The sequence below is a fragment of the Aphelocoma coerulescens genome, chromosome 6 (assembly GCF_041296385.1).
Source record: "Aphelocoma coerulescens isolate FSJ_1873_10779 chromosome 6, UR_Acoe_1.0, whole genome shotgun sequence".
Classification (NCBI taxonomy): domain Eukaryota; kingdom Metazoa; phylum Chordata; class Aves; order Passeriformes; family Corvidae; genus Aphelocoma; species Aphelocoma coerulescens.
The window spans coordinates 5,390,690-5,416,100 of record NC_091020.1 but is presented as its reverse complement, the minus strand read 5'-3'; the positions used below and the strand labels follow the sequence as shown (position 1 = coordinate 5,416,100).

The window sequence follows — 25,411 nt, the reverse complement described above, 5'->3', positions numbered from 1 at the left end:
TCAATGATGCTTTTTACACTGACAGCTGGCAGAAAGAGGCCCTTGCATAGCCATTAATTCAACAGATGGATTTGGAGAGTGAGAAATCAGTGTGTTACTTGGGCTGTTGGATTAGACTTGCAGCACAAGTTTGAAGATCCTGGGCTCCTGTGCTGCAAGAGAGAAAAACGCTCCAATTTGTTGAAAGTAGCAGCTACCAAATGGAACAAGGGAGGCTGTATGTGATGGCATGCAGGGAAGACAACTGAAAATTACAGTCTCCTACAGGGCAGGGATCTGCAGAATCCTACATGAGATCAGGAGAGTCTGCTATTCACAGCATATTCCTCTGCAGTTCTATGCAGAAATTCCCTGTGGCTTTTCCCCTATTTATTTTTACACAGAAAAAAACCCAAATATACCTGTGGAAACATTCAAACCCAGCATGCAATATTTCTGACATTCTAACATAGCAATCATACTTCATGTCGGAAGTTCATTTTCTGCAGGACTTTTACCTTGAACATTGTAGAGAATTTTTGTCTCAATTAAAATTTCTAAGTTTCATGTTTAATTTTTTTAACTATTCACATCTCCAATTAGCCAAGGATTTCATTTATTAAAAATGAACCTAAATTTTCATATAATTGTGATCAGCTCCATGGAAGAATACAGCAACAAAAAGAAAGGAGAAACATCTAACTAGAACAGAATCAATAGAAAAGTCATTAGGAATATGTTGGGTAAAGCAAAAATATCATGGATCTCAAAGACCTTTTTCCTTTAAGATTTATACTAATTCCTTCAACTTTCAATGAAATAAATTAAATGCTTGGCTGAAATCTAATGTTCTTGCTATAAATGTGTGCTACTGAATTTCATGTGAAGTTTAAGAAATGTTAAAAATACACAAAGTCGGAAGATTAAAAGCAAAAGGTTAAGTACGATCTTCATAAATATGGTTCCCTAGTTGTAATGTACATGAAAATTCAAACATTTATAGTTTGCATTTCTATATAAATGCATATAAGATCCATTTATATTAAAGAAATATTCAAGTTGTGTGGACCTGTAATCAAGGTCTTAAAAGATCTGCTGTTTGCATACCCTAAAAGTGGGCACATTCTATACCCCACTGTGTAAGATTTGAAATGTTTCCTTAGTAAAACCACTGAGCGTTTGCTCTGGGATCTCCCTCCCGGCTCCTCACTACGATGTCAGGTCAGAGCAGCTGCCACTACTGCAGTAACTCTCACCACCCGACAGGTGCTTCAACAGGAGTAACAAAGGGCAGCGGGAGGCAAAGTCCACCCACACTGCCAACTTCAAGGAACAGTTTACTGCTAAGGAAGTCTTCTTTATTCTTTGCAAGCGCTTGTGTTTGTTCTAGCAGGGGCAGCCAGTTACCACTTTCATTTATTAGCTGGCAGATAGTTTTGAAGTTTCTCATGTAAGTACTGATGAAGTGCCACCCTGCCAAAAGCCACGTCACCTCCTGGTTCTTCCCAGAGGCCGTAGCATTTAATGGCAGTGCCAGTGGAGCTGCAGGTGGCACCCAGCAGCCATGCAGAGCTGCAGTCGCAGCCCAGCCACAGACACCCAGGGGGACTCTAACAGGCTCAGGCTGGTGCAGGACAGCCCCTGCAGCAGCTCAGTAGACTCAGCTTGCCGTGCTTAGAGTCCTCTCAGGAGCTGTGGGACAGATTCCCAACAGTGAGCACACTGGGAAACTCCGAACAGAACTGTTCATGGACACTGCAACAGCACTCCTGTGGAGAACACGCGGCATTCCAGCACGCATTTCAATGTTGTCCTGCTGGGGGGACACAATAGGTGTGAAGAACCATCCTAATTTCACCAAGTCGCTGCTGCTTCAAGAGCTGTCACTATGAGTTGTATCGGTATCTGTGCATTTCGTCACACACACAGATACATTCCTCGAACACACCACAATCCTCACACATACATATACAAAAATAAATACAGATAAATATGTCAGACTGTATTTAGTTTACATTATAAACCCTCTTTGGACTGAAAGAGCTGCCAAAACTCCAGGCTGATCTGATGGGAGCCTCAAAACAGCAAGTGTACAAACCTCTCAATTTACCATATTTGAGAGCCATGTTTAAGCATTCCAAATCAAAGAAAAGCAAATTTTATATTAATTTGAAACATAAATACTGTTAGTCAGTTCCATGGAAAAAGACTTTAGCATATAGTAAAACTGGGAGCACAATTCTGAGAATGAAGATAATGTGATACTTACTAGATGTATTTATCTTACCTTAGACTTCCATGAATAAAATTCCATGAATAAAATACTTGCTATCATACTACGAACAGCATGGCAGGATGTAAGTAAGCCCTCTTCTGTAACCCCTCCCCTCCACTCCTGTTCCACCAAAAGATATCCTGACCTCCCTATTCTAAAATCTCAAGGAGAATTGTATGTGTTTGTGGGGGAGAAAAATGTGAAATCACTTCAAATATCAATCGTTTACAAAAGTATAAAACACATTGAAAGGCCCAGCACTGAAAGTGTAACTTCAGTTTGGCATCATCTTTTGTATGTAAATAAATACACTTTCAAATGCACTTGTTGTATCAAATAGACTTCAGGGTGCCGTGCTTCCAGACTGCCACAACAAGCACTAAAAACAAATGCTGGAAACCTCCTTTATTAACTTACTAAAATTTTCACACTGAAAGTATAAAATGTCTGTTTTTTAGGGATATTCAAGGGTGCCATATGTTCATTTTTAACTAGAGTATGTCTTCCAACGTAGAAAAAATACCTCTTCAATCACATGACAATATTATGTTTTAAAAACAAGTACAAATAATAATTGAACAAAATCCCATTAATGGGATCCAAGAAAACACAAGAGCAATTGTACATGAAAAGGCTTTGTATCAGATTGTGCTTATAGTGTAAGACAAAATGGATGCTGTAGTAAACCATATTACTTAAAGCACAAAGCTGATGTGACAGTGTGTCTGCAAAGAATGTTAATAAGAGCAAAATCAAAATCATAAAAGAATGAGAATGGGAAAGCTAAGCAGAAAAGGCAAAGTAAATATTCCAGGCAAGGTTTCTTCTGTAATTACAAAAAAGAAATTAAATTATAAATTATGGAAGAGTTGTTTCCTACTCAGAAGGCATGAGTGAGAGGGATACTTGGAGCTGAAATGAGTTTGCAGAACCAGGGCTTAGTTTTGCTTGCTTAAGACTATCAAACTCCAACTCATTATTTTTTTAAGGTTACTGATATACTTCTACACTCATCCATAACAACAGCAAATTAAATATAACACACATTTTTGCTACGCTCAGGAAACCTCAGGTGGGCACTAACACGTAAGAGCCACTGCAGGCACACAGTGACATAACTTAAAGCCAAGGCACTGAGCTCAAGAAACCAAACCAAATGCTCGGGCCTGACAGTGACAAAGGGGAAGGCTCATCCACCTTGGTGCATCATTCAGCTATGCTGAGCATGGCACCTTGGCTGAGAAGAGCCTCAATGCTTCCAGATGGTCTTTCTGCTAATCCAGCCTCAGGAACACCTGGCTCCTCACACACCATCCAATGAAACTCTGACAGTTAAACAAAGCCATAGAGAACCACACCACTGGAGTCAGAAGATGGCAATAACTGGATATGCCATGATCCCTGCCCAGTACTTCTCCTTGCCTAAAGACATTCAGCCTGTGTCAGCAGAGCAGGCGCCAACTAAAAGATTTTCTGGTTTGCAGGAATCCCATCAAACCTTTCAGGACAACTACTTTTCCCCCAAGTGATCAGGAGAGGAGAACAGCAGACAGAGCTGCAGGGCACTGGAGGTATGTCTGATTTACACTACCCTGAGAAGCCATTTTGAGAAAAAGGAAAAAGGCACTTTGTGTTGTAAATTATGCAGTCAAACAGGATCACTTCATGTACCCAATACTGGCCAAGTCCAAACCCAAAGCTGGCAGATATTCGAAAGAATGAGTTTTCATTAAATCATCATGGTAATCTCATAGCACTTGTAAGCATGTAAAAAAAAAAAGCACTCTCTCTTAAATTACTGAAATTTTAAGCAATACTGGAAGATAGAGGCTATAGGGACTGGGACAAACCAACTTTTAAAACATGTCAGTTAAATCCACCATGAGCAGCACAACATCAGTACTCTGAGAAGTCCCTGACAATATATGGGCAATGTGTACTGGGAACCTCTGGGTAATCTTATCCATGTTTCAAGAAATTTTGCAAGGTTGTAGTGAAGGTTGTAGTGCCTGCAAAAACATTAAGTGCAGGTTTTGTTTAGAATACATGAGTGCATACATACTCTGCAAAAGCTCTTATCACTTTGTGGCTGTTTTTGCAGCAAGCAGCCAACGCTACCCAAGTGCCAGCAGAAATTATGTGCATGGGGGAGATCAAATAGGCTAAAGGAAATACACTATAACATCCACTTAGCCCTCATGCAATAAAAAGATAAAGATGCCATGTTATATAAAATGTCTTTAACTACTTATCACTATATATTAAGTATGGCATTTACTGAAAATGTTTTAATTTAGCATTCTGAACAGTTTTAAAACTAGCTTGGTAGCAATCACAAGGTTGGGAAATGTGCAACATACAAGTAAGTGCTTTGCTTTTAACAAATTTCATCCACTAAAAAATGGTCCAACCTAATGCCAATGGTCCAACCCATATCATTTTGAAAGATAAATACACTCAAATTTTACCTGTAACCTGAGCATAAATAAAACCAAGACAACAAAACTGAAAGGTTCAATGCATTAGTTGAAAGAGCTGGTAAACCTCAATACAGTGTACGCAACTTTGCTGATAAAGCTAAGAAAAAGAAAATAAGAACAAGCTTCTAAGCAGCACAAACAACATTCTGCTTTCATTTTCATATATAACTGAAATACCAGAGAAGCATACTCAGGGGCTCTAAATGATGTATGATGGAAATCAGTGATGAAACAAAAATCAAGTAACTCAGTTCCAGCATCAATGAACATTCAACATGGGGCAGAGAATGACAGGAATTGCCAGTTCTTGCTAACGCTAAATTTTGGAGGTTGTTTCATACAAAACTGCCATCTCTGAACTTAAAAAGGACTAAGAATTTAAAACCACATCATCACTGAGAAACAAGTGCCTCGTCCATTTCAAGCCTGCTATGAAGAGACATTGCTACAAAATGAAGGCACTGACCGACTCTGAGGCCATGGCAGAAAATGAACAACTTCCCACCATGGGAGTAAGTTTAGTTACGGAAAAGGGAGAGTTGAGCAGGAACAAGCCAGATGACAGAATGGCATGTCGGAAAAGAGCTCTGAAGACAATATCTGTAATTTTACTTGTTGACTCATTAGAGAGCAATGTGGATTTGCAAAGCAGGGCTTTATCAAGCAGTTTTTCTCCAAGCTTTTGGAAGAAAAACTGAAGTTCAAGAAACAAAGTCTTTGTTATAAATATGTTTCTGCTGTTACAGAAGCAATGAGCATCCTCTATAGTTAGCAACAGTTAGTCCTCTCTCATTAGCAATTAGTGTCCTGTGACTCCCACCCACTACAACACAGCTTGCATACAATATGGGTCATGCTCCTTGCTGCATAATGATATATATAAACTGTTGAAACAGGTAAAGTGTAAGAAAGACTGATCCAATTTTTAATCCATACTTAAATGAGACAGAATTCTGATTCAATGCACTGATCAATAAGCCAGAAAATACCCTACATTTTATGTGTGCACAACGTGCACTTATTTAGAGCACAAACAACATTCGTACCACTCCTGGAATTCATATTTAAATTAATAGGAAATGTTGCTAAACTGAAAAATGCTTCTACATTAACTCCCTTCCTTAGCACCAAGTACTGCAAAATGACAGGAGCCAGCACAGAAGACTTGGACTGAAACTCTAAAAGCTGGTGGTTCCTACAAAGGATGCTAAGTACCATCTGTGACCTCATGAAGAATTCACCTCCATAAGTTTTGAGACTATTCACGTCATTTCTAACACACTCTAAAAAGCTCTTCAGCTTCTGGACACACGCCAGAACAAAATTCAAACCTTTCTTACTTTGTTTGGCTAACCAGAGTCTCATTCACCTAAGGCTCAACGAAGAGAACTTGATTCAATTGAAAATCGAGATCCATGAGTTTTGTAAAATACATTTCCTATCTGCAGACTACAAAACACTCTGCTAAAGAATACCTAAGTCCCACTTTAGTTTAACAATACAAAATCTGTAAACATTTGCAGATTCTGCTCAAGACTATGTTTAGCTTCTGTCCCTTTTATTCTTTATACTTTAAATAAATCCTGGATAAGTCAAAAGCTTTTGAAAACTACACCTTGTCATTAATTACTGAGTCTCTCATTAATATATAACTCACATGACATGGCCCTAGAAGTACAGCAGTGCCTGTTATCTGTGTCATGCCAGCTAGCGATTCTTCGTCACATTCTCCCAGGCGTTAAGGTAACTCTCAGTAATGGAATGCCGAAGAACAGCTACCCCTAGTGATCAGAGAGGCGGGAGATGAACTTCAAAGTCCTTCTTTGTTTACAGCCATTTTTCATTTTCCTCAACGAGCTTGTCGCCAGACACAGAACACACACTGAGCAAAGACAATACTCAGTATCTAAACACATATTTGCACTGCAAATAATTTTACTGGGAAGAGCTCTGTGAAGAGGTTTGTGTCACACTGTTACACCCAGGTCAGAACTCCAGTTTCAAACACTAATGAACCATCAGCTAATGAGTTAAAGCCCAATTTAAATCTCTCTGCTCTGCCTCCTGCCACACGGAATAACAAACAGATCCTTCTCAGGGTCTCTGTGCAATACCGGGAACCCCCAAGCCACACAGCGCAAGAGAGAAGACATCAATGTGTACAGACTGCAGCTGGCAGAGTCCCAAATCACATCAAGTAGATCTATAGAGGCTGGCACAGGAGAAATATGGAATCACTGAAATGTTTAGTTTGGAGAACACCTTTAAGGTCTTCAAGTCCAAACATTCCATCAGCATTACCAAGCCCACCACTAACTCATGTCCCTAAGTGCCACATATACATACATCTTTTAAATACCTTCAGGGACAGTGACAGCCCAGATGCCCTTGGCCTTCTTGCCCCCCTGGGCACACCTGGGCTCATGTTCAGCCTCTGTCACCAGCACCCCCAGGGCCTTTCCTGCTGCCTTCCAGCCCCTCTGCCCAGCCTGGAGCTGCAGAGGGTTGATGTGACCCAAGGGCAGGACCCGGCATTTGGCCTGGTTGAACCTCACACCTTTGGCCTTGGCCCGTGGATCCAGCCTGTGCAGATCCCTCTGCAGAGCCTTCCTGACCTCCAGAAGATCAACACTCCCACCCAGCTTGGTGTCATCTGCCAACTGCGTGAGGGCGCCCTCAATGCCCTTGTCCAGATCATCAATGGAGGCAATAAACACTGACCCTGGGGAGCAGGGATGTGCAGCTGGATGTGGCTCCATCCTCCAGCACTCCCTGGGCCCGGCCATCAGCCAGGTCTCAGGCCAGCAACCAGTGCACCTGTCCAAGCCGTGAGCAGCCACTGCCACCACGAAAACGCTCTGGGAATCCTTGTCAAGGGCATTTTTAAACTCCAGGTACACAACACCCACAGCCTTTTCTTCATGCACTAGTGTAGTCACCTGGGCATAGAAAGAGATCAGGTTGTTCAAGCAGGACCTGCCTTTCATAAACCCAGGCTGGCCCTGATCCTCTAATTGTCCTCTTTTCATATAGAAGGAAAAAATTAACGCAAGTGTTCTGTAGTGCAAGAATGTTCTTCATCAGAAAATCAGGAAATGTCTACAGCAAGCAGCAATCTTCCTGATTTGTCTCCCCTGAGTGAACACACAGCATGCAGTCAATCCATTGTCCATGAGAAGGCTCTCCTGATGGATAATTTGGTACCAGCAACACAGAATATTTGGAGATGTTTTTACCTGGAGCTTTCTGACCACTGCATGGGGTCTTTACTTAAGTCCCATGGTTACTTTTAAATATGCATAATACACTTTATATACATCAAAAGATGGATACAGGACTAATAAAACAATTTTTACAAAGAAGCTAAGAAAAAAATCAGCATAAAGAATATCCATGTGGCAGGAAATTTAAAGTACACGAGCTGCAGCAGCAAAAAGAGATATGAGTGAGGAAGAAATCAAACATACTCTTGGTTTACCTGAAATAAAAGAGAAAGATGTAGAAAGTCTCCCACTGACCTTAGTTAGTGTCATAACACTGAAAATATTATGAAATGTTTGTCCCTTTTAGTATTTTTGCAAATTATCTTCTATTAGATTAAAGCACTATTTCTCTTTTGAAAGGGAAATTGGAAAAAGTGTGCTGGCCTGTTAGAAAACAGGGAAGCATATGAACTTTATCGCTCAAAAGAAAATAAGAAATAAATGTATAAGCGTGGCTCTCTGTGCATTGTTTACCAGCAAGTATTAACTGGGCATATCTGAACATGAAAAACACAATATATGGAGACAGACTCTTACAAATTCACCTTGGGTGGGAAACAGTTGATATCAAGGAATATTACTTCTAGGGCCAGGGAAATGTGTCTGCCAGGAAATAAAAGCAAGATCAAGCCACAGATACAATCACAAAAAAAAAGTCATTCAGATGTAAGACTGGAAGTAATTTGGAGCTGACCCAGGTAAACACAGAACAGACAAGTGCAATTACCAGCCTGCTTTGATGTGCAGGACCACAGTCCTTTCTGAAGCTTCTGTGTTGTTGTGGCAAGCAAATGTTGCTGCAGAGCATTATCAAGCCTCATGATAAAGAGGAGTCACAGTCGATGCAACAAAGAGCTGGCATTGTTTTGGTAAGACAGGGTCAGCTGTCACACTGATCATACCAAGACACTGTGTGTCTAATGCTCACCTGGGTGCATTATAAACTCTGAAAAGCTGTTTCATCTCCTTACACACAATGCACTAGGATGAGGTCTCTGTTGGAAACAAATAAGTGCACTGAAGACAGTACTCATTATAGTAATGGAGCAGTGGTATCAACCTTATCAGCCTTTATCACAGTGGTTAATGCTTTGAGATTCTCACAACATGTTCATCTTTAGTCTATTGTAAAATAAGAATTATAATACTTACTTGGAAACAGTGAAGGCTGGACAAGAAAACAGTACATCTACAACTTGCAATATCTTCAAAAAGCAGTTCTTTACTGAAATACCAAATACGCTGTAATAACATGAGTAAGACTGTACCCTAAGTACTAGGCTTACTTTGAAATATTTACACTTCAACATCACAGTCAGGTTTTTATTCATAACCGTACACTGAAATAGTTTCACAGGCTACACTGCAAGTGGCTTTATGTTAACTGGTAGAAAAGAACATTTATATAATCAAACTGTATTAAGCAAGCTCATTTACATCCTTGAAAACTTGACTGGGTAATAGAGGACTGAGCAGACAGGCTGCCGAAACTCAGTGGGCCAGATTATTGAACACAGGAACAAAATGTGATAATCATAAAAACAGGAATAATAATAACAGCAGCAGCTTCCTATGACAGCAGATAAGGTTGTGATGCAACTGTAAATGCATTCAAAGATTTGGTCTCAAAAATTTTGATAATAGAGGGGTCTCTGAGGGCAAAAGAGCAAACAGGATTTGAAATCGCATCACAAGAAAAAGTCCGGCTGTCTAATCATATAAAGAGCTATGCAGTGGATTGAGCTTGCCTGTTTTGTGCCGCTCATCCTTGTTTACCAGTGAACAAGATTGTCACTAAAACTCTCCAGATAAACATCTCTACTGCCTCGATGCTGTTTATTGCCTGGCACTAGAAGTTTACATGACAGCTGTAGGAACAGACAGCAGCAGTGCTCTAGGACAGAGGCAGTTCAGCTGTAGTTGGGCAATCACCTTTAGTAGAAGGAAGATTACAGGGGGTTGAAGATTTATTGCTTTTCATTCTGACAGTTTTTCTGCTATTTCCTTGCCTGTGCTTCATGAGTATGACCTCTAATGTCCATTGTAAAAGTGGGAGCAAGAATCCTACCAGCTACTTTCCTAATGAACACAGATGAATTTGCACTCAGTGACCACTCTTGAAAATATTTCAGTCATTTCTGGCTCACCTCACATGCAATTCTTGCAAGCCCTTATGCATGTCTTAGTTTAAAGTCACTGTGATTTAACTTTTTTATTTTGTTTTCAAATTCACACTATTGTTCAGGGATTTAAACTTTCTGAGGCTGTTTCGAAGTCTTCTCTGACAGGTGCTATGAAGGCGCTCTGGGCCTCTAATACAGTTTATTCAAATCACCTCCACATCTTGAAGAGTTCACTTGTGACTGACCTTTTTTTAGTGTCTTTCTCTTGTTTATTTTAATTCCTCTGTTCCAAATCAAGCACAAGCACCCCAGATGTTTTTACTTTTGCTGTTTCTGAAAAGCTGGTAAACCCACATGTTACATCTCTACCTGTCCACTTTGGCACTTCATTTTTGCAGTCATTGTGGAAAATGTGCATACTGTGCATGTTGAAGCTGAAATTGGCTGTTCTCTTCCATTTTCTTTTCCTTTTTTATTTTTTTCAAAATAAGTGTTCCCGGGACTCAGTCATATTGTAGCACTTCTACATTAATGACCTGCCAAATGTTCATGGTCCATTAAAGAACTCTATGTTAAAGGAAGCCAATGAAAGTTTCTCATGAAAGAGTAATTCAGTTTATCATGTGGCTTGTTTGTTGAAGCTATCAATCAGTGTTTGATTTAGAAGTTTTCTAATGTGTATTGTTGCTGATTTCTGATCATTAAACATTTGGCTAACAAAAAAATATACACACATAGAAAGGTGTTACAATTAGCAACTGCTAATTCCATTTTAAAGATATCAATGGCTTTTTCAAGTATATTTCTGTTCTAGACAATTTTGTAACATTCATTTAAAAGAAAAATATTTTAAAAGGCAAAAAGCAAAAATCCTGGGTACTTTGAGATTCAGAGACAATTCTATGAACTTCCTGATTTGGACTAGGCCATTCTTTACAAGGAAAAACCAAATTAATGGTGTAATTGTATGTTATTACTCAAAGGCAAACCTCTCTTTGAGACAGATACAAATCCACACAACATACGTTTGTTCGGATATAAAAAACACAGGTACCACTTGCTACGTAACTGCCCAGCTGTAGCAACCATGCAAACTGAAATTTAAAGCAGCTTAGTCTAATGTAACAGCATACCACTGGAGCTATGAAGTCTATAATCAAAAGGGTAAGCTCAGATGTACAGCACACCACCTCAGAAATACAGCAGAGAGACACACATAAAATTTTAATGTTGCTGTTAAAACCCACTCATTAAAACCTCTGTAAACACAGAAAGTAATAAAATCTTATTATCTGCCTTTCTCCTGCTTCTCCGAGGCAAATAATCAACTTGGGCATAATGACACTAAATAGGTGTTCAGTAGCATGAGATCCACAGTACCTTTTCTCCAACTCTATCTTCTGATCCTTTAAGTACAGAAATGAGACAATTTTAAGCACTTGCCTTTTGACAGACCGAATGAGCAGTGCCCTGAACTTCTCAGTGAACCCAGCACAGAAAGCCCACAGCTCAGGCTTTACAAAATGCAGAGACACTTCTGAGAGACACGCAGAGCTCAGCCACCTGTCCACTGTTTTGTTGTTTTATTTACTCTTCCTGCAGAAGAATCAGATCTACAGACAAAAGTTCTTCTGTGATTTGAGGGACACACATTGACCCATCAGTATCTGTACTCAGTTATTATGTCAATAGGATCAGTCTAATGTCATCTGTCATCCATAGTGCAACGGGAATCACCGCAGAACTGTAAAATACAACCACAAGAGTCAGCTTTTCCATGAAGCTTTTCTCAAAGTGTTGTTTAAGGAAAGCAAGTACTCCTCCCTGATTTCCCCATGAGAAAATTGAGGCACTGAATGGTGATGCTATGTGGCCATTGCCACCTTCAGGCCAAAACCAAAGCCAGAGATGGAAAATAAAACTAAAAACAATTCAACTCAAAGGGGTCACACCTGAAAATACAACTGAGAGGGTAAATAACAACTAACTAGTAAATGCAACTAACTAGAGAAAATAATCTGGATTTCCTGAGACAAGACTCCCAGTGCAGGTCAGGATTTCACATGACAAACTCAGTATTCACTGACACCAGTTGTAACTGTAACTTACTGCTATGATGAAATGCAATATCACACAAAAATCTGCCATTATCCAGTTAACAATCCTACACTGACAAGGCAGGCATGGGAAACTGGATAGACAGCCTCGATTTACCAACAGCTGAATCATTTCACCTTTCAATCTCCCTGCTTTTGTGTTTACAAAGTCATGTCTCCATCTTCTAACCATTTTTCCCCCTTTAAACAACACACAGGTCCAACTTCTACTTTTGCTTGTCTGACTTGCTGAGTAATGGAAAAGCCAGCCATCAGCCTAAGACAAGGTTAAGAGGAATGGGAATGCCAACTTCCTTGGGTTTTTCCAGGCAAAAATCCATCTAGGACAATAATCAGTACAAACCTATCATATTTCCTGGCAGCAATAAAAAGTTTCAAAGAAATAAAATAACAGGCAATGGCAGGGTAACTGTGAAAAGAACGAACATGTTGTTGAAGAACAAAATCATCTGCAGAGCATGCAAACTAAAATAATTAGAATCCATTTATTCGCTTAATCTGGATCTTACTCTGTGCCACACTCACCCTAAGAAGGACACAGAAATTAGATGTATTTTCCTGAACGAATCCCTAAAAATTCCAGAAATGTATTCTGCAAATGCTACAGAGTTGGGGCTATAGAAAGAATCTGAGTTGGCCAGACTACTGATGCACATTACAAAGACACAAATCAAATATTATAGCAAAAGTTTAAATCAATCACTTTCAAAATGATGGAAGTGGTTTCAGTGTACATCCCATAACCTTACAGGCAATGTCATCCCTCTGTCTCGGTCATCATTAAACAAGCAGCAGTGAAAAGCACTTTCTTTTATTGTTTTGTTCCATGGATTTAGGGATGGATAAATCTTTTTTAAGTTCTCTAAAGTGACAGTAGAGAGTCTTTTGGATGAACAGTTCTTTGTTTAGCTATGAAACTACAGTCAAAAGGCAAGTCAGAGCACAGCAAGCTATCATTCATGGTTTCTTCTTCTCTCACATTAGGAAATAACTCTCAGAATGAAATTAATTCATTTTACACGTCCACACAGTCCTTACCTTTGGGGTTAAGATAATAAACAGAGATGCCAGTAAATAAAAGTAAGCACTGCCCTTCTGACTGCAGTTGATAGGCCCTTTTTCAATGGAACAAACACAACTGCACATTTTGAAGTTTAAGTTTGCCTCCTGTCTTCTAATGACATAGAACATAACCCCAGAAACCCTATTCCTTATCCCTCACATTCTCAGGCACTGTTGTTCCGGCTGTTGAGGGCACCGCTGAATCTCCATTGTTAAAATGCACGTGTATGCTGAGGTTTGTCTCTCCAAATGGACAAAGGATGCCCGTGCTTCCCAGAGCACAGCCAAGGACAAACTGTCTCTGTCCTTGCGAGCTCTCCCCACACGGTGGAGTGGCACAGAGGAGGTTTATCAGCCATGATGGGCAATTCCCCACAGGCCTGCCCCCACAGGCTGCCCCAGCACCAGCCCCCATCCTGCGGGGAATAGGCAGGACTGACACTCACAGCAGTCACAGATAACAAATGTGGCTGGAGGGGAGCGTGCAAAGGTCTCCCAATAGCCTGTTGGGGAAAAGAGAACAATGGAGCTTTAAAGCTCTCCAGCAATCAGAGGGTTTAGGAATCAACAGTACCCCTGAAATACACCATCAATACAACAGCTGTCTGAAAGGGAACAGTGAAGTACTTTGTACCTTAGAGTGACTGATGAGAAGCTAACGCAGGATGCATTAAGTGTAAAACTGTATCAAGTCAAAAGATGAAGGATGAAAGAGCCAGAAACATCCAACCCAGGCTGAGACAGCAGCTACTTGTGCACACCTTTTACCTATCACAACAGCCAATTTGAAAGGATTATGAATCAATGTTTTATGAACTCCAAACTATGATCATTGCTGCACATGGACCAATGCTGAACCTTCACAGAGCAGGCATTTTTTGGTCACTAATAACTTGAGATTCAAGCTACATGTACAAGAAAGCGGTAAAAAAATCCCCAATAACTGTACTGTCAATCCCTTCCCTAATTGAAAACATTTCATGAGGTGGGATATTCAGTACAATGACACCTCCTCCCTCTCCTGCTACAGATCACCTGGCAGAAAAGAAAGTGCTAATCCATTATGATGAGACCAAAACTGGGGTTTGCAACTTCAGCGTATTGTGGCTTATGGAATGTCTGCCCCACAGGGGGCCGTGGGGATCCAGACATGGAGCCAAAAGCCTGCCATGTGTTCATTTTCCAGTGAAGAGGCTGAGTATGGAAGTTGTATAACCTGCTGTCACCTCAAGACTGCAGAAGAAATAGACAGAGCTGCTTTATAGGCCTGATAACAGGGATGGCATTCCTCCTTTATGGCTCTCTGGCTTCACTACTCCACAGAGTGGCTTTGCCACCCAGGACTACAATCATAGACGTAATAAGCCAACTTTTACTGCATTTAGACATGATAAATACTCTGGACTAAAAGGCTGTTAGTATTATCCAGTTTGCAAAGTGTACTTTGCAGTTATGAAATGTTTACGACCAGCCAAGCCTTTGTTAATAACTCAGCAGGATAATCCTGTAATGTAACATCTCATATAATGGGAAAGGCACAGTCTCAGTGCTATTCATATTTTGTTTCTGCATTCTTTACATGAGACACGCATATAAAATACTGTTTATCACCATTACAGGAGCACAGTTATTTGCTATGTAGAGAGAAATATCTCTGGACAAGATTTTGACTGGCTTCAGCACAGAAAAAAAAAAAATTATCTCAGCACCTAGAATCAATTACTTCAGAAGCGTAGCTATGAAAACATAAAAATAAGTACTATCAAACTGTACAGATTGACAGGAAATACAGGACCAATTCAGTACTGATATAAGCTTAGTGGGAATTTACTGGTGTGCATGTCAAGTAGATTTGCTTAAAGTAAGTAATTATTAAGAATGAGAAATATTTGTACAGTTTACTTGCAATATCACATGAGATAGGTTTTTTTTAAAAAATCCCTTTTAAGGTCTTTTTTATTGTTCCTACAAAATGGACTCAACATTACAATTGCATTACACTTCACTATGATACAGTACCTTTATTATAGCCAAATTCCCTTTAATTCTCTCAGCCTTTAAGCCACCAATCTTATAGCGCTGCATGGTGGTTATTTATTCCTCTTATTTGTTCTGCTTCTAACTTGGTATTCATTTTCCTCCACAGACTCATTTCCATTTGGATGAAGGGAAAAACCCCAAGCTTTCCCAATTCTGCACTTGACCACCACAAAACTTAAATTTGTTTCCTTTTACTTTAAAATGATTTGTGTAGTGTTTGGGATTTACACCCAAATGGGCCTAGCTGACTGATAACAGTCATAGCTCTTGGAAATATCAATTCCCTTTGAATGGCTTAAAAGCTGCACTGAATGTAAAACAGAAGGGGAGTATATGTTGGCTGGACATCTAGCATCACATTCAGAACTGCAAATTCGTCCTTCTGAAACAACCTGTATTGTCTAGGATATTGAGACTAGGATAGTCTCAAATAACTCACACCGACTCCCCAGCTAGTTTAGGAGATCTCAGAATTTCCTTTTGCATTATGTTGACAAGACAGTATTTGGCAGCTGGAGGAGAGGGGGGAATATATAGGAATTTATGCTTCTGATCTTAGTTATCCTATGAATTCTGTTCCAGCCTCTTGTATTTCGATGAAGTTCATTGATCTTTAACAGTACAAAACTAACAGATTGAAAGTACTGATCTATTTTCTAGTTATCATTAGTCAATATCTGAAAGGCCCTAGTGTATCAAATGTTTGCCACTTTCAATTTCAAGTCCCTGTTTTTAATATCTGGGTCCATTGATTTCTCAACGCTTGGCAACACAACAATGAGGAAAGTCACATATTGAACACAGCAAAATCACCCTTCTCACTCAGTTCAAACCATCTGACTTTTGGTATCTGCACTTTTGATACCTACACCTGAGTGAACTGCTCTGAACTCTTTCTGTGCCAGTGGAGAGAGAATCAACTCTGACAATGGAGTCAGTTCCAACTCAGGATATTCTGTGATTCTAAACGCAGCCTAAACTCGGCCTTCGTAGTTGGTCAGACTGTGGACTGACTGCACTGACTCATCCCCCAGCGCTGGGATGCAAACCTCATCAGCTGGGCTGGGTGGAGATCACCGCACTGTACACACAGAAATTTAAGCAACACAAGTTCCACTCTCAGTGCCCAAAAAAATCACAGGCCCTTTTATTTTTATATGGGTTTGATAATGTCACTATGAAAGTTTTTTTCACGCATAAGCGTAAATTAAAGGCCTGGGTATTTTCTGTTTTGGTGTTTGGGATTTTTTTTGCGAAAGTACCCATAAAAAGCATGTCCCCTGGGTCGGGCAAAATTTTTAGTTTCTCTAGCCACTAAATTAAAACACCTGAAACTGGCTATTGGGAGAGCTGGATGAAAACATGCAGAACATACAAAAAATATTTCACAAATTTGATAGAAAACAGTAGAAGACAATGCTGCATCCACTGAAGGCAGCACGAACACTGCCACCTGTCTAAATTGAAGCAGAACTGACGATTTTTTTCACAAGAAAGCCTTGAACTATTTGGAAACTAAAACATCTATTTTCAAAAAATACATATTTTGTGGAACTATACATTCAAATTAACTACATTTTGCTCCCTAAGACTTTTTTCATTTCAAAAACTCCAAAGAATTTATAAAGCAAAAACAAAATTAAATCTTCCCTACATAAAAATCAAACCAACATACTCTTTTTCAGCGGTTCAAGCTAAATAGGAAGATTTGATTGTACTACAATTCTATGGAGAGTTCTATTTGAAGTAAGCACACAAACAGCCCAACATTTCTTTTTCTTTCCAGTGCATTTAATAAGGAGAACTATAGCTCACAATGCCTCCCTCGCAAAAAGAGAACCTGTGCAGTGCTGAGAGCGAGCTGGTGATCCACAGCTCCTCCCTCTTCCCACACCAACCCCCTCAGCTGAGCTCGCCATCAGCTCACTCACACAGACTGAAATGTGCTCTTTCCATTTCCAAAGGGACAGTCCTTCCATTTCAGCCAGAAATGCGACAACAAAAGGCCCATGTTTGCACTGCCTCAGTCACCACTGTCTTATGTGCAGCCCCTTTTCAGAGCAAGAATGATGACTACAGGTACAGTCTGTAACCTCAGCCAAAAAAGAACAGGGCAACAGAAAGCAAATATTAGCTCAGGGAAAACAGCAAATAACATTTACCTGATAAAAAGCCAAAGACGGGTAAACAGGACAGAGGCTGATGCTTCATATAATGCTTAAATTCTGCTCACAAAGCTAATTCTAATTTTATTTTCTATCATAAATGCATTAGCTTTAAATCTCCAGTACTGTCTGTCATTAGTTTAGAGCACAAGCATCTGTTTAGACAAAGAAAAACCCATGTTATACACTGGACCAAGTCTAAACTAGAAATTTTAGCAATGTACAGGTATCAATTACATGTGTGCATTTTAAGAACATTTTGCTGTTTTAGTGAAAAAAAAAAACAGAGGAGGTTTGGGTTTCACTTCATTCAAAGACCTAATTTAATGTTCATTCTCTTTTTATTGTTACAGCTAAATTCTCTACAATATATCTTAATAGTATTCTAAATAGACATTACCCTGATTAGTGTAGCTTAATGTAGAGCAGCTGGCCTAGATGGTTAGAGCTGACTGATCCACTGAATGACAGAAACTGACTCTCTGTGTCTGCAGATACAGTATTTTCATCTCCTGGTTTTCACTGCTCCTCATTTTTGTTCTGCCCCAGCAAAACATGCTAAAGAGCTTGGAGTTTTCATCACAATTAAAAATGTGGAATGAAAATATATGTTAATATTATGACAAATTATTTACCTTACTGCTCAGAATCAGCCTGGTTCTATATTCTGATTTTTAAAGATTAAACTCCTGGTCTAAAATTTCTTTTTGCCTGTCCTAGATTTGGCTCTTCAGTTCCAGACACAAGGTCTGAGAGACAGAAGAAGGGCTTGACTGCCCAACTACCTCCTCACATCACAGAGGAAACTCCACTTGCATCCCCAGCAATAGGTGTGACAATACAGGGGGGCAAAAAGTGTTTCCTCAGAGCTGAATACAGACAGACAGACAGACAGAGCTCAGTGCTCAGGGGGTGGCAGAAATGCACCAAGCAACCACCAGCACATGCACGGCTGTTCGTGGCCAACAAGATACAACAGGACATTTCCCTTAAGGCCTGAGCTGGTTCATTCTAGCCAGCATAAATAATTTGTTTTTCTACACAATTAATTTTGCTTATTATTCAGAGCAAGAGCCTTGTGTATGCCACAAGTCACTCATGTACAGCCCCTCCACTGAACAATTTGAAGGAGGGTGTACATATTTATGCAGGGACTATAAAATGGGGGAACGTGTACCATGATAGCATGTGAAGCCTTTGTTTACAATACATTTTACATTGACGGATTTCAAGTTAGCTAGCTATCACTTCCCCACTCACTCCCAGGAATAAAAGAAAATGGCACATTCCAGAGAAATGCTATCTCCAAACAACAGCTGTATGGGTACTTTGGCAATGGATGGAACTGGCACAGATCCGCAGCAGCGCTGCCGCTTCTGTCATTCCCCAAAGGGAATCAATGCCTGATTACATTTAACACGGCCTCTCTTTTGCTACCTTCATTACATCTGCTATGAAATCACAATTCTCTCTTTTCATTTCTTCCCTAAGCTTTCTTTGTCCATGAATTCCTCTGATTACTAATCCCCTGTTCACAGACTTTGTATCTTTTAAGAGCCAGAGCCCACACTGCAGGTCTTTCATGTAGAGTTTTCCCCCTCCAGATGTGAACTTGCATCCCTTCACCTCAGGAACTGCAAAAGATCTCAGAGCACATAGTTTGGAGCCATTCCACTGCCTTAAGATTGTCACATGTGAAAAAGGACAATAAAAGTTTACTGCCCTGCCTTCATCCCTCGTTCTGTGAGATCTGCAACCACGGTAGCCCCTGCACATCCTCTGTGAAGAAGCTGAATGAGTGCTACCAATTTGTGGATCTTGATGCTGTTGGTGACTTCAGGGAGAACGCAGTAGTAGTTTCCTGTCACCCAAAATGCCTCTTCAGGGTGTGTGACAAAATCTGCTCATTCAGAGCCATTCCAGATGCATCACTGCCATTTTTGTGTACTGCAAAGGGTCTCAGATGGACCTCTACCACACCATTAAGGGTGAGAACTAAGTAGGATATCAGGTTTTACTAGTTCTGTATCCACAAAAGCCACCAAAATTAGGTAACACTACAAATAGCACCCTGAAAACACTCACCCTCCCTTGCCTGACTTCCCCTCCTTTTGAAGCAAAAGCTGTAACCCTGCAGCAGGAGGAGCATAGCCAAGCCTCTCAACAGTCCTGTCATGTTGCTGAGGTGAGGACAGAGGGTGTTGGCTCCTTACTCACTCACTTGATTTAAGGTGATGTGAAGAGATTCAGAGTATGTGAAAGGAGAGCAGCACGCTCCTCCAGGTGCAGGGTGCTCTCAAACCCATACCCTTACCTTTGGGATCATAACTCAGCTGACTGGTGTTCTAAGAACACTCTGACATTGCTGCAGTTAATGGACAAGGATCCCATGCTTACAGCAGACAAACCAATTCATCACCACAGCAGTGCTGAATACCTGAGAAAACACAGGTATTCTGTGAAGTTTCTGGAATGTCCTCAAGACTCATGTACTCATCCTTCATGAGCACCCACTAGTAGATTGAGAATTACAAGGATGTTCCTCACATTATTTTCAGAGGTTTTTTCCTTACTATAGCATTTTTCAGTGTAAGATATGAATAAACCCCCAGGAGACAAAGTAACACAATTGGAAATTCAAAACCTACCAAGAGTAAAACCAACTCATATTTAGTACACACGATCTTGACTCTTCTTAGAATGATGTGTAAGACTGTACAGGCCTCTGAGAACTGAGCAGAGCCTCCCCACAGTGGGACTTGCTAGGGATGTGTTTCAAGGGGGCCCACAGTCAGCAATGTAATCATTTAAGCCTCATTTTCCTAAGAAACCAAGCTAAATAGCATTTATTTTGTAAAAGCCTCAAGCCAGGAAAACACATCAAATAAGTATCCAATTTTAAGTGTGAAGAAGTCCAATTAAATAAGCAGTAGCATAGCAGTGGGGGCTTGAGTGCAGTAAAACTTTGCACACCAACAAATAAGAGATTCTTCACACTGGCCTCACCTTCTCCCACCAGCAAGTGAAGCCAGCACTGGAAACCAGTGGGACAGACCTAATGGGCTCATGTCAGTTCCTGCTCTGATTTTGTACTTATCTCCTTCTCTTTAGAAGGTTTCCCTTGGTTTTATTTTTAAATACAGATTTTTTATAACCGAAACAACGTATACAGTGTTGTTGTAGCATTCATTCTAATCTATATACGTATCCTTTTCATCTGAAGCTCAAACAAAATTTCAAGATGGGGAAAAAACAGTTTTGAAAGAGCTTTTTTATTGATGATATAACCACTAAAATATAGTTTTACATTGCTCAATAATAGTAGCTAGAGTTGTGTTAATGGTATTGCCTACAAGAGTACACTATAAAATGCAAATAGTAGCATATAAAAAATACCAATTACTTATAATACATATGAATAGATAAACAAATTCAATGTGCCATTAAAATTATGTTATATTTTTATTATATTTTTCCCTCCTTTTCCTCACAGTATTAAACAACAATAGAAAATCTACTGTCATGCAGAGAAATTTACCATTTGTGTATAGGACTGCATTATATACATATATCCATACATCCTGCATTAATAACAGGTTGCAGAAATAGACTGGTGTGAGGAAGCCCTGAACAAGAGGGAGGAATGTCTTCAACAATAAATATGAAAGATTCAAATGAATAAATGTCAAATCTTTAGTATGTTGTTGTTCCTAAGTTTTTTTCTTATATGCAGCTACTCCAAACTATACTGAAAATCACTAAAAAATACAAATTATTATTATTCCCTATTTCCCAAACTTCCAATTCACTGAATTTTCATGTGACTTTCTCTCTGCTACCATACAGGTCCAAAAATAACCATTAACTTAGTTTACAATGGTAAAGTGAGCAAAAAATAATCTTTGTCATAGTTCAGCAGAACAATCAACCTGATACAAAAGCAATCCATAAGATGACCCCATGTATAATGTTTGTGCTCATGTGCAATGCTTTTTCAGATCTCTAGAAGATTAGTCCCAGTTAATTTAGTGCTATGTTACACCCAACCACATCCAAAAAAGATATATACACAAGTGTTTGGGATTTCATATAAATAAAAGAACAAGTGTAAGAAATCAGGCCACAGGTCCCCACTGCTCAGGACCCTGCCTCTGACAGTAATCAGCGAGAAAGGTTAGGAAAAGTATGTAGGACAGAAAAAATACACACTGGTAATATCCAAATTATGTGCTCCCACCTATTGGCATTGTGCAGCACAACTTGCTGACCTTGGGCCTTGCTGAGCCAGGGGTGGCCTCTGCCTCTTAATACAAACCCACAGCTGCAGTGAATAAAACTGTGTTTCACTGCTACCTCCACATAATTCATTACTCTTCAGTCACTGAAGCTCATACTAGAAACAATACTCCATGACCCAGGTGAGCAACTGCACGCTATGAACAATAAATTGCAAATAATTCAAGCAAACAGTTTATGCCCAAGGGCTAACACTTGTTCACAAACTATGTCAACGTTAATAATATATAAGCAAAGAGGAATGCTTGTTCATGAACAATTCACAAACAAACGCTGCTTTAGCCAGATAATTTGTTTGTAACTAAATGTTTGGCCAAATCCCATGCTCAGAGAACTGCTAATTTTTGGTGTTCTCCACTTCTCTTCACCCCTCCAGGTCTCATCAGGAATGAAGGGATGGGGACTACAAGGTTGCCTAAGCTCTGTCTCTTCTGACTCCTTTACTTCCCCCAGCATGAGGCAAACAGAAATCAGCCAGAACCATAGCTCCATTGTTTTTGGATTGTAACTATTTCAAAGATGCTTCTCTTTTCCTCTATTCCCCTCCTTCCAATTCAAGATGTTACCTAACACAAGAAGCAAAAACAAAAGACAATGACACGTGTGTCTCCTGGAATTCCTAATCACATCTCAATGCTACTATCTGAAAGAAAAGCAGACTACCAGAAGCTGTCTGCTGAAAAGTACACTACCTATAGCTGACGCTGATGTTCACTATGTACCAAACAGCGTGGAAGCCCCTTCTGAATTTTTGGCCCAAATTCCATGTACATCTCATTAATCCCCTTCAGTCTGCAGCATTTTCAAACTACATTTCAAAACAGCTGGAGGGTTTAAACTAAGAATTTGTACTGAGTGGAGGCACAATGGAATTAATCCTTAAATGCATTACCCTCTCCTGTACTGGAAATTTCAGACTGAATCCAGACACCCCTGTGAATTTCTCCAACTAACTTCAATGCACAAAACTGGAGGCCATCTAGAGATAGCACTCTACATTCCCTCTATAATCAATCAATAGGGAGAAGACAGCCAGTTCCCAGAGAGCAATTCAGAAAATGATACACAAAAAGAACAGCTACCAAGAGGTTGTTAGTAGAAAGTAACAGTGCATCTAATTCCCTTCCTTACTCAGACACCTGTCTCAGGATATCACACCACTCAGCCTGACATGGTTTCAGCCTGTGCCTCTTGCTTCCAGGTCTCACTTCCAGACAGAATAGGTCAGGTAGGGCAGTGTTTCATCCCTTATGTTGGTTTTGTTTGTTGGAGGTGGCACATACATTGTTAGGTTATTAAAATACAGGAGGAGGAGGGATTGATCCAATACTATTCCAGTTAACCAAATAAACTCTGTGATAATAACAAGCCTTAGCTACCAGATTTGTCATCACAGTCCATAAATTGGGTTTCTAAATCACTTGCACTGCTTTGAAAATTTCATCTTGAAATACTGAAGATTCCTACAAAAGTCTCCTCCTCTTTTAAACTAAACAGAACATAGCACACTAAGTAAAATATAAATTGAAATAAAATAATTAATAGTAAATGAAGCTGGAGAAACAGCATATTTCCAACGGCTATGCCAAATACTAAAGAAATTATACTGATATTTTCATTCTTCCGGATCTTTTCCACCAAAGTAAACTTAGTAGGTTATCCTCTTCATTTCACAGTTCATAAAATGTGCATGCCACTGTAGAAGTATTCACTGTACACACCACTACCATTTTCAATCTCTGCCACATGAATTGAGTGTCAGCAGAAAACAAGTGTCTAGATGCCACTAAAGTATGTCTTAGTTTGATAACAAATATACTCTCACACATCAGAATTCCTCACTGTTTTGAACAGCAATGAAGACAAAATCTACCAGTGCTAACGATTTTGCCATCAGACCAACCACATTATGCCAGGCACTCTGAAAAATACATTTTCCTTGGCCTTCCAAGTGCAACTACAAAATGTGTGTGAAACGAGCACCTCAAAAATAGTATTTTTTTCATTAATAACCCAAATACCTAACTGTGAATCTAAATGTTTCTGAAAACCCAAGCACGGGATGTGCACATGGACAGATGCACATGCAGTTTGCTGTGCCTGCTTCATGCATTTCCTGACAAAGAGAAGTCCTCAATATAGCTAATATTGGCCTTAACAGATATTGCACTATAATCAAATTGAGATGTGGGAGTTGTGAGGGAGCAGAGAACAGCCTTGGGAGGGCCATGAGCAGCAAGGGAGGGCCATACCTAGCAGCCCTGTGCAGCAGAGGACAGAGGAAGGACACACCCCCAGCTGTCCTGTGGGTGCTGGGCACTCATCCTCCAGTGCCGGCCTTTCCAAATGCCACAGAAATGTTCTCTCCAAGCAATACTTTTATTTCCCCACTGTCTCCCATTCTGCCTTACAGATCCATTTCTCAGTTCTCCTTCCTCAGAGCTTCGATCCCATATGCTTGTGCCTTCACCCCTCTGTGGCTCCCAGCTCACAAATCACAAGCCCGGGTACTGACCTTTCATTCCAAAACACTTCACTCAATTTTCAGACAGTATCACATGTCCCCAAGGGCATCTCGAAATATCAGTACTTTTGCTTTTGTTTCTACCTCTCACAACAGGTATTCCAAGGATCTGACTTCATTTGAAAACATGCACATGTCTATAAAAGTAATTTCAGACATCCACACATATAGTGTCTCAAACCTCTAACTGATTGGGAAAAAAAATTCAAATAATTGCTAAATATAATTATTTTTGAAATGCAGAAATCTAAGTCTTCCTACAAAGAACATTTTATACTCTTACAGCCTATTTCTGAAGTTCAGCATCTCAGATCAAACTATTAGTAACATTCCTTAGACTTCAGGTTTTGCCTTTGGAATGGCAGTTTGGCAGACTTGCAATGTTTGTATTTCTTTTTGTCCATCAAAGTTAATGCTAAACACCAAAGCTAATATTTTCAAATATTTCAAATACTTTACAAAAAGCAATTAAAAGCTTATTTCTATTAAGTGATTGGAGGTTTTGCCTATCACTTAGTTTCCAGCCCTTATGGTAAGAATCACACATTCAAAAAAACTCTGGCTACTTTAGAACAAAGTTTCCAGACTACACAAGGATAGAGTTGGATACAGTTATAACATCTGTGGAAGTGACCGAGGAATGGAGACTTGAAATCTATCATCCTAAACCTCATTAAGCTCTTCTACACTGTACAGAACTGCAACTATTTCTACTAAAATCTGACTTTGGCCCGGAGTGGGGAATCTGCACTGGAGAGCTGGGTTGGCCAACCGAAGGATCACAGCCAATGCCCTCTGGCCCCCCGATGATTTAAGGAATGCAGCTCACTGAAGTGACACAGATTTCTCAGAGCATCTTAGCTTATATGGAAGATACAAAATACAAAGTTTCATTTCTCTGGCTATTACTAGAATCATATGGGTTAGTTATTTAATCAATGATAACTTGTCAAACCAGTAAACAAAACCACATTTCTATTACAGCAGAAAATACCATAAATTATTTAATTTCCTTTAGAGCCTACCTAAAGACAACAGCATATACCCTGTATTAGTTGAGCTGAGAAGTCTGTTCACAGCTCTGAAC

General features: G+C 39.8%; 1 protein-coding gene across 13 annotated transcripts in view; it reads right to left on the bottom strand.

Annotated features, from left to right (window-relative positions):
- CTNNA3 (catenin alpha 3) overlaps positions 1-25,411 on the bottom strand; it is a 438,881-nt gene that overhangs the window by 191,719 nt on the left and 221,751 nt on the right. The gene's annotated exons all lie outside the window — the stretch shown is intronic.